The sequence below is a fragment of the Callithrix jacchus genome, chromosome X (genome assembly GCF_049354715.1).
Source record: "Callithrix jacchus isolate 240 chromosome X, calJac240_pri, whole genome shotgun sequence".
NCBI lineage: Eukaryota > Metazoa > Chordata > Mammalia > Primates > Cebidae > Callithrix > Callithrix jacchus.
The window spans coordinates 46,895,803-46,905,401 of record NC_133524.1 but is presented as its reverse complement, the minus strand read 5'-3'; the positions used below and the strand labels follow the sequence as shown (position 1 = coordinate 46,905,401).

Here is a 9,599-nt window from a genome sequence, read left to right as displayed (position 1 = left end):
GAAAACTTGAGGCAAACCGCCAAGAAGGGGCAGCTTTACAAATCCTCTTCCACCTCAGAGATCCAAGAAGGATGCCACTGAGCCCAGCTGTCTTGGAGGGGTCCTAGCATGCATGGATGACCTTCTGGTTTTCCACCACAAAGCAACCAATAGACAGGTCCTGGGCCTGTCTGTCTCCCTTTTCTTCTAGGTAAGACTTACAATAAAATTGTACATTCTTTGGGCCTGTCTGTCTCCCTTTTCCTCTGGGTAAGACTTACAATAAAATTGTACATTCTTTTTTTTTCTTATTAAACTTTTTTAATGGTTCTCATAATTCTGTGATAAATTTTTGGTCAAGTTGTTTCCATTAAAAAGTACTGATTTTAAAAACTAATAACTTAAAACTGCCACATGCAAAAAAAGAAAACCAAAGGGTCCACAAAACATTCTCCTTTCCTTCTGAAGGTTTTACGATGCATTGTTATCCTTAATCAGTCTTTTACTACTAAACTTAAATGGCCAATTGAAACAAACAGTTCTGAGCTCGTTCTTCCTCCACCACTGATTAAGACTGAGGTGGCAGGTATTAGGGATAATATTCATTTAGCTTTCTGAGCCTTCTGGGCAGACTTGGTCACCTTGCCAGCTCCAGCAGCCTTCTTGTCCACTGCTTTGATGACACCCACGGCAACCGTCTGTCTCATATCATGAACAGCAAAGCGACCGAGAGGTGGATAGTCTGAGAAGATCTCAACACCATGGGCTTGCCAGGAACCATATCAACAATGGCAGCATAACCAGACTTCAAGAACTTAGGGCCATCTTCCAGCTTTTTACCAGAACGGCGATCAGTCTTTTCCTTCAGCTCAGCAAACTTGCATGCAATGTGAGCCGTGTGGCAATCCAGTACAGGGGCATAGTCAGCACTGATTTGGCCTGGATGGTTCAGGATAATCACCTGAGCAGTGAAGCCAGCTGCTTCCATTGGTGGGTCGTTCTTGCTGTCACCAGCAACATTGCCATGACGAACATCCTTGACAGACACATTCTTGACATTGAAGCCCACATTGTCCCCAGGGAGAGCTTCGCTCAAAGCTTCATGGTGCATTTCAACAGATTTCACTTCAGTTGTAACGTTGACTGGAGAAAAGACGACCACCATACCAGGTTTGAGAACACCAGTCTCCACTCAGCCAACAGGAGCAGTACCAATACCACCAATTTTATAAACATCCTGGAGAGGCAGGTGCAAGGGCTTGTCAGTTGGACGAGTTGGTGGTAGGATGCAGTCCAGAGCCTCAAGCAGTGTGGTCCCACTGGCACTGCCATCCTTAAGGGTGACTTTCCAACCCTTGAACCAAGGCATGTAAGCACTTGGCTCCAGCATGCTGTCACCATTCCAACCAGAAATTGGCACAAATGCTACTGTGTCGGGGTTGTAGCCAATTTTCTTAATGTAAGTGCTGACTTCCTTAACGATTTCCTCATATCTCTTCTGCCTGTAGGGTGGCTCAGTGAAACCCATTTTGTTAACACCAACAATTAGTTGTTTCACACCTAGTGTGTAAGCCAGGAGGGCATGCTCTCGGGTCTGCCCGTTCTTGGAGATACCAGCTTTGAATTCACCAACACCAGCAGCGACAATCAGGACAGCACAGTCAGCCTGAGAGGTCCCCGTAATCATGTTTTTGATGAAGTCTCTGTGTCTTGGGGGATCAATGATAGTCACGTAGTACTTGCTGGTCTCGAATTTCCACAAGGAGATATCAATGGTGATACCACGTTCATGCTCAGCTTTCAGTTTATCCAAGACCCAGGAATACTTGAAGGAGCCTTTTCCCATCTCAGCAGCCTTCTTTTCAAATTTTCAATGGTTCTTTTGTCGATGCCCCCGCATTTGTAGATTAGATGGCCAGTAGTGGTGGACTTGCCTGAATCTACCTGTCCAATGACGACAATGTTGATATGAGTCTTTTCCTTTCCCATCTTGGCTTTTAGGGGTAGTTTTCACAACACCTATGTTCTGGCAGCAAACCCATTGCGAAAAAAAAGCTAAAATTGTACATTCTGTTAGAATATTTTTCCTTTCCTGTGTGAAGCAATACTGCTGACCCATGAGCAGTAAGAGTGGAAGCTGAGTCGTTCTTCAATAATGGTGACCCAAACCTGTGCTGGGCCATCTGCACCATCTTAGTCCTTTATCACTCTTACTTCCAAATGCTCTCCATCAAGCATTATCTTTTTTTTTTTTTTGAAATGGAGTCTCACTCTGTCGCCCAGGCTGGAATGCAATGGTACGATCTCAGCTCACTGTAACCTCCGCCTCCCAGGTTCAAGTGATTCTCCTGCCTCAGCCTCCAGAGTAGCTGGGATTACAGGTGCCCACCACCATGCCCAGCTGATTTTTGTATTTTTAGTAGAGATGGGGTTTCACCATGTTGGTCAGGCTGATCTCGAACTCCTGACCTCAGGTGATCCACCCTTGTCGGCCTCCCAAAGTGCTGGGATTACAGGCATGAGCCGCTGTGCCCAGCCTCAAGAATTATCTTTTTTTTTTTTTTAGATTTTAAAAATGAAGATTATCACCAATCATCCAAAACTTAAGTGGCCAGAGGAACCCAGACTGACCAGTGGGACCAGAATTAACGTTTATTTTGATTGGAGGCTCATTGGGTTAGGACCTCACACATTATATAACATCACCATGCACGGTTCTGAACACCTGACATAAGCAAAGCACAGCACTGTATGACAGCATAACAGAGAGATAGGATGAGATGTGGTCCCCACTGTTGAGGGATCTGCAATCCTATATACCTAAGAAAATAAATAAAGCCCCAAAAGCCTATGGTAAATGCCAATTGGATGTTTAGATAGTATGTACGGCAGGGGGTCGGGAGTGGCTGAGGTTCTGAAGGAAGGTTTTACCAATTAGATGAGGCTAGACACAGTTCTAAAAGACAACACTAACATACATTTCAATCATGTCCACATGATTTTTTTTTTTTTGCAGAATGTTTTTAGATCAGGAACGGCAGCATGTGTGAGCCATTTCTATACATCTGATTTACCTACTGACTGAAAACATGCGCGTCCCGCAACAGGAAATTCAAGATCCTCGTCTTGTGCACTGGGACACTTTTACAGCTTTATGCCTCACTCTCGTTGTCGTTTGGTATAGGCAGGGGTTTGGTTCAAGGTCTCCGGGATTTTTTAAGGCATACTCAAGTCCCGCAGCCAGCCCTCCAGAACCTGCGTATATGAAAAGTTGGACCTCCCTATACTTGGGTTTCACATCTTGTTAATAGTATATTTTCTTTTTTCGGGGGTTTAAAATTTAAATCTTACATAACTCAAACTTTATAAAAAGCAAACGGCAGGGTGCGGTGGCTAACGCCTGTAATCCTAGCACTTTGGGAGGCCGTGGCGGGCAGATCACGAGGTCAAGATATCGAGACCATGGTGAAACCCCGTCTCGACTAAAAAATACAAAACTTAGCTGGGCGTGGTGAGCGTGCCTGTAGTCGCATCTACTCGGGAGGCTGAGGCAGGAGAATTGCTTGAACCTGGGAGGCGGAGGTTGCAGTGAGCCAAGACCGTGCCACTGCACTCCAGCCTGGCACCTGGTGACACAGCAAGACTGTCTCAAAACAAAAAAAAAAAGCAAACATAATTGAAAATTGGGTTCTCCCTCTAAAGCTTTAAGCATTCAAAACTTGAAATGATTAATTAGAAAATAAGCAAACAAACAGTACAACAAGAAAAAACCCTGCAGCAGAAATAGTTTTTAAAAAAATCTAGGTCCGGAGTGGTGGTTCACTCCTGTAATCCCAACAGTTTGAGAGGCGGAGGTGGGTGGTTCACGAGGTCAGGAAATCGAGACCTTCCTAGCCAAAGCGTTGAAACCCCGTCTCTACTGAAAATACAAAAAAATTAGCTGGGCGTGATGGCATGCGCCTGTAATCCCAGCTACTCGGGAAGCTGAGGCAGGAGAATCACTTGAACCCAGGAGGCGGAGGTTGCAGTGAGTCCAGATCTCACCACTGCACTCCACCCTAGGTGACAGCACAAGGCTCCATCTCAAAAAATATATATATATATAAAATAAAATGAATATAACAATAACTGAACACTATAAACAACAACACATTGCTGAGAGAAAATTTAAAAACACCTCAATAAATGCAGAGATATACTGTGCTCTACCCATTAGTCTACTCAATAATCAGAAAAAAATTAGGCTGGGCATGAAGGTTCATGCCTGTAATCCCAGCACTTTGGGAGGCCAGAGCAAGAGGATTGCTTGAGTCTAGGAATTTGAGACCAGCCTGCTCAAGATAGTGAGACACCCATCTCTACAAAAAAATTTAAGCTTTACAAAAGTTATTTTAGCTCAAAAGCTATAAAATCAAAGTTACCTTAATTCTACAAAGAAAGGAGTGGGTCTTTGACTTTATGCCACCATTTCCTTAGAGCCTCATCTTCTTCATCAAATTTGGCCACAAATCGAATTTCTGTGCGCCCCTGTTTTCAGGAGATGCCTCTTGCAAAAGAGGCCAAGTACAAACATGGAAGAACAGCTGCTTAAGCAAGTAGGAAAGTGTTCCATAAAAGTGTGCAATGAATGAAGAGTTCTGGGTTAAACTCTGGAACTCAACTTGGACCCTGATCTTTATGTTGAATGAGATCTGGAACAGGATCTCGAAGTAGCTCTTTTTGGTGGAGGAGACACAGAATGACCCTTTGATGGTGGAACAGGTAGAGGTGAATTGGAACGAGACTGGCTCCTTGATCTGAATTTTGACTTCATATCACCTTTTCCATTTCCTTAGGAAGATCAAGACTGAAACCTGCCTGGAGATACTTCATACAGATTTAAGGATGACTTAAATCTGCTTTGAGAACAAGAACGGGAGCCCAGATCAGACTTGGGCTTAAATTTGCTCTTTGAGCTAGATTTCCTGCCTTTTGAACGAGAACGTGACTACCTTTGCTCCACAGTGTGGAGTGACTTTTTTTTTTTTTTTGATGGAGTCTCACTCATCACCCAGACTGGAGTGCAGTGGTGCGATCTCAGCTCACTGTAACCTCTGCCGCCTGGGTTCAAGAAATTCTCCTGCCTCAGTCTCCCAAGTAGCTGGAATTATAGGGGTCTACCACCGCATCCGGCTAATTTTTGTATTTTTAGTATAGACGGAGTTTCACCATCTTGGCCAGGCTGGTCTTGAACTCCTGACCTCGTGATCCACCTGCCTCAGCCTCTCAAAGTGCTGGGATTACAGGCATGTACCACCACGCCCAGCCCAGGAGTGACTTTTTGAGATACTCTGACATCTACAATGGCTGCTCCTGCGACTTCTACTTTGTGATCATCTTCTAGATTAAAGACCTGGATCTGCTTCTAGAATCAGATTGCCTATGGCTTGTGCCTGATTTACGTTCAATAAACCTAATAATTCTGCACCATCCAGTTTGTCCAAAGCACGCTTCATGTCAGAATAGGAGTAAAACTCAGTCGGGTGTGGTGGCTGATACTTGTAATCCCAGCACTTTGGGAGGCCAAGGCAGGTGGATCACCTGACATCAGGAGTTTGAGACCAGCCTGACCAACATGGAGCAACCCCGTCTCTACTAAAAATACAAAATTAGCCAGGTGTGGTAGCACATGCCTGTAATCCCAGCTACTTGGGAGGCTGAGGCATGAGAATGGCTTCAACCTGGGAGGCAGAGGTTGCAGTGAGCTGAAATCATGCCATTGCACTCCAGCTTGGGCAACAAGAGCAAAATTCCATCTCAAAAAAAAAGAATAGGAGTGAAACTCAATGCCCTCATTTTTGCATTCCTTGTGAGCATCGACATAGGTTACTTCACCTGCTTGTTGCATAAAATCCTTTAAATCTTGCCAACTGTAAGGATTAGAAAGATTTTCTACAATAAGCTTGTATTCTGAATGAACAGGTGGTCCACATTTGTCTCTGCCAGATGTTCTCTGACTGCTATATCCATCTCCACCACCATCCCCCTGCATCTAAAGGCAAAGGCTGCTCTTCTCATGGCTTCCAGTAATGTCAGCCAAAGGGCCATGGGGCAAGAATCACACATGTATGGAAAAGCCAAGGCCAGTCAAGAAAGGCAGTCATCTTAGCCCAGTACAATACACAACCTCAGACCCACTGGCCACCAATCTCCATGTTCTGGCATCCCCTGGCTGTCCCAGGATGTGAAGGCAGCAGGTCCCGGGGAACATCTGAGCCATATGACCCCTAGACCCCACACGTAAACACTATATTTTCAAATCACATATAAGTAGATGCACACAGTTCAAACCCATGTTGTTCAAGGGTCAACTGTACAGAGCTGGTCAAGAAAGCCCTGTAGCCAGGCGCGGTGGCTCAAGCCTGTAATCCCAGCACTTTGGGAGGCCGAGGCAGGCGGATCACGAGGTCAAGAGATTGAGACCATCCTGGCCAACATGGTGAAACCCCGTCTCTACCAAAAATACAAAAATTAGCTGGGTATGGTGGCATGCGCCTTTATTCCCAGCTACTCAGAAAGCTGAGGCAGGAGAATTGCTTGAACCCGGGAGGTGGAAGTTGCAGTGAGCTGAGATTGTGCCATTGCACTCCAGCCTGACGCCTGATGGCAGAGTGAGACTCTGTCTCAAAAAAAAAAAAAAAAAAGGAAAGAAAGCCCTGTATTCCAAATATGGTTTCAATACCTGCCTGAAATGTTATTGAGGTAGATATCTTTGTTCCAAGTATGGCACTGGGATTTGCCAGGTAGGTGGAATTCTGTGGGATGCTGACAGTTTGCAGGAATTTCATGCAGAAACGACTGGGTTAATAAGACCTCCTTTCTTTCTTTTTTTTTAGCTTAAGCATCAATCTATAGTGCATGTGTAGAAAGTCTTTCTTATTTCCAGAGCGTGCTTTCAATGTTTTCGTAAAAGAAATTGTGGTGACAGTGTATATCAGGAAATGAGTCCTGTGTTATTTGAAATTCTAAAGACATTTTCCTCCAGAATCAGGGCAACAATAATAATAACAATAAAACATTCACGCACACACAAAACTTCTCTGACAGATGATATGCAAGTTGATGTCAGAGCAGTCTCTGGCTTGCAAGGTAGACATAAATACCTACGGCACGTTCCCATCAGTCTCAAACTGGGTCACCTGCAAGATAGGATGGAAGGTGTGTGGGCTCTGCAATCAGAAAGACCTTGATGCATATCCTGACACTACCGTCCTCTAACGGTATGACTTTGGATGAGTTCCTTAAATATGAAATGGCAAGAGTAACAGCTAGCCCACTGGATTGTTAAAAGGTTAAATGAGATCCTGTATATAAAGCACATAGTTAAGTGCCTAGTTTGCTGTATGGTTTCAATAAATCCAAGTTCCTTTCCTCCATTTTAGTGCCTAAATTATAATATCTAGAGTATTAGATATTCAGTTAGCTGAATATCTAACTCTATCTCTATAAATTCTCTCTGGCTTTCTATTCAATTTTCAGTTGTGAACAGAGGAAAATGCTTCCTTCATTTCAGAGCGACATTCTGTGCTTCTACTCCTGATTCCAAAACTTCCTTCTGGGAAAGCAATCCTATGCCCTCTGTGACCCTGCCCCACTCCCATCTTTCTCCACTTTCTGTCACCTGACCCAACCCTTGCAGGGTTGGTCTAGGCAAGCTACTGGCTTTCACTAATAATTACAATTTTCAGAAAGGAAAATTTTATGGGGATTGGAAAAGGAGTTTGTACCTAGTAACAAAAGATTGATTTTTTTTTTTTTTGAGATAGAGTTTCACTCTTGTTGCCCAGGCTGGAGTGCAATGGTACAATCTCGACTCACTGCTACCTCTGCCTCTTGGGTTCAAGCCATTCTCCTGTCTCACCCTCCCAAGTAGCTGGGATTACAGGCGTGCACCACCATGCCCAGCTAATTTTGTATTTTTAGTAGAGACAGGGTTTCTCCATGTTGGTCAGGCTGGTCTCGAACTCCCGACCTCAGGTGATCCCCCCGCCTCAGCCTCCCAAAGTGCTGGGATTATAGGCGTTAGCCACCGCTCCAGTTCCACAAAAAGATTGAAATTTATTATCAGGGACTATATGTTATGCTTTCCTGTTCCCTATCCATGTAAGTTAGGAAATATTAGTAAATACTTAGCCAATATAATTTAATATTCATCTAATTATTTATTGACTGATAATAGGAAAAGAAATGGCAGGAACACAGGCATGGGGTCAAAGAAATAATGAGTTTGAGAAAGAAGAAACATGAAAAAACCTGGAAAAATGGCAATGCTAAAGGCAAGGTAGACATGCCTCAGCAAGCCATAGGTTTTCAGCAAAACAAAAATAAACAAAATAAGCAAAAATAAACTCTGTGCCCCAGTTACCCAAATTAGTAAGGGACAGTTTGTGGGCCATGAAATGTTTCATTGGGTATCGCTCTATTTTGCTGGAATGCACATGGCTTCCCTTATAGCCAGCTAAGTACACACTTAAGGCTTTTTAAGTCCCTCATGAAAACTCTACCCCAGCCACAAGTAATTTCCAGACTTTATTATGGTTCTGTTGGGAGATCCTCTATACTTTTCAGCTCAGAAAAGATTTCAAGTATCACCGAAACCTCAGCTTCAATGACCTGAATAAAGTTTGGAAGGAACTGTATTTTTCAGGAAATCCTCAAATGCTGAGCAGTGAATGCAGACTAGCACTGTATAGTCACCTGCTCATTGAGCAGTAGCAGTGTGTATTAGACTGACAAAATCGATGTTACTTTTATCTTCATAGTACACTGGATTCTCTTCAGAGAAAAGTGGACTTTTACCCCCATTTGTCTTGCCACACAGACACAATGGAAGACACTCCCCGCCCCCACCACACACACAGAGATACAATTATTTGATGTTTGAAGCAGTAAACTATATAATCATTCCTGAAAGGAAAATTCAGAGTACCTTAGTGAAACCCGTTGTGTAAGCATGCACATGCACACATATACACACAGAGTCTTGTGGTCTTATATAAAGTTTTGTGAGCAGATGAAAGACAAAGGAAAGGAAATGGCTTGGTGGGGAGAATGATCTGATAACTCTTTAACATTTCTGATGCCCTATATGGTTTTTTTAAAGTTTGCTTTTAAGAAAACAATAAAAGGCCAGCACAATGACTTATGACTGTAATCCTGGCCCTTTGGGAGGCTGAGGCAGGCGGATTCCTTGAACCCAGAAGTTTGAGGCCAGCCTGGGCAACATAGGGAGACCCCATCTCTACAAAAATAAAAACAGTAGCTGGGCACTATGGTGCATGCCTACAGTCCCAGCTACTTCAGAGGCTGAGGCAGGAGGATCATCACTTGATCCCAGGAGGTAGAGGCTGCAGCGAGCTGTGGTCATGCCACTGCACTCCAGCCTGGGCGACAGAGCAAAATCCTGTCTCAATAAAAATTAAAATAATAGGCCAGGCTCGGTGGCTCACGCCTATAATCCCAGCACTTTGGTAGGCCGAGGCGAGTAGATCACGAGGTCAGGAGTTCAAAACCAGCCTGGCCAACATGGTGAAATCCCATGTCTACTAAAAATACAAAAATTAGCCAGGCATGGTGGCAGG

At 44.0% G+C, this 9,599-nt stretch overlaps 2 pseudogenes; both read right to left on the bottom strand.

The window, feature by feature from the left end:
* Positions 1–394: 394 nt before the first annotated feature.
* LOC100410808 (elongation factor 1-alpha 1 pseudogene) lies at positions 395–1,991 on the bottom strand (annotated as a pseudogene).
* Positions 1,992–4,621: 2,630 nt separating this feature from the next.
* Positions 4,622–6,010, bottom strand: LOC100410446 (uncharacterized; annotated as a pseudogene).
* Between the last annotated feature and the right edge of the window lie 3,589 nt (positions 6,011–9,599).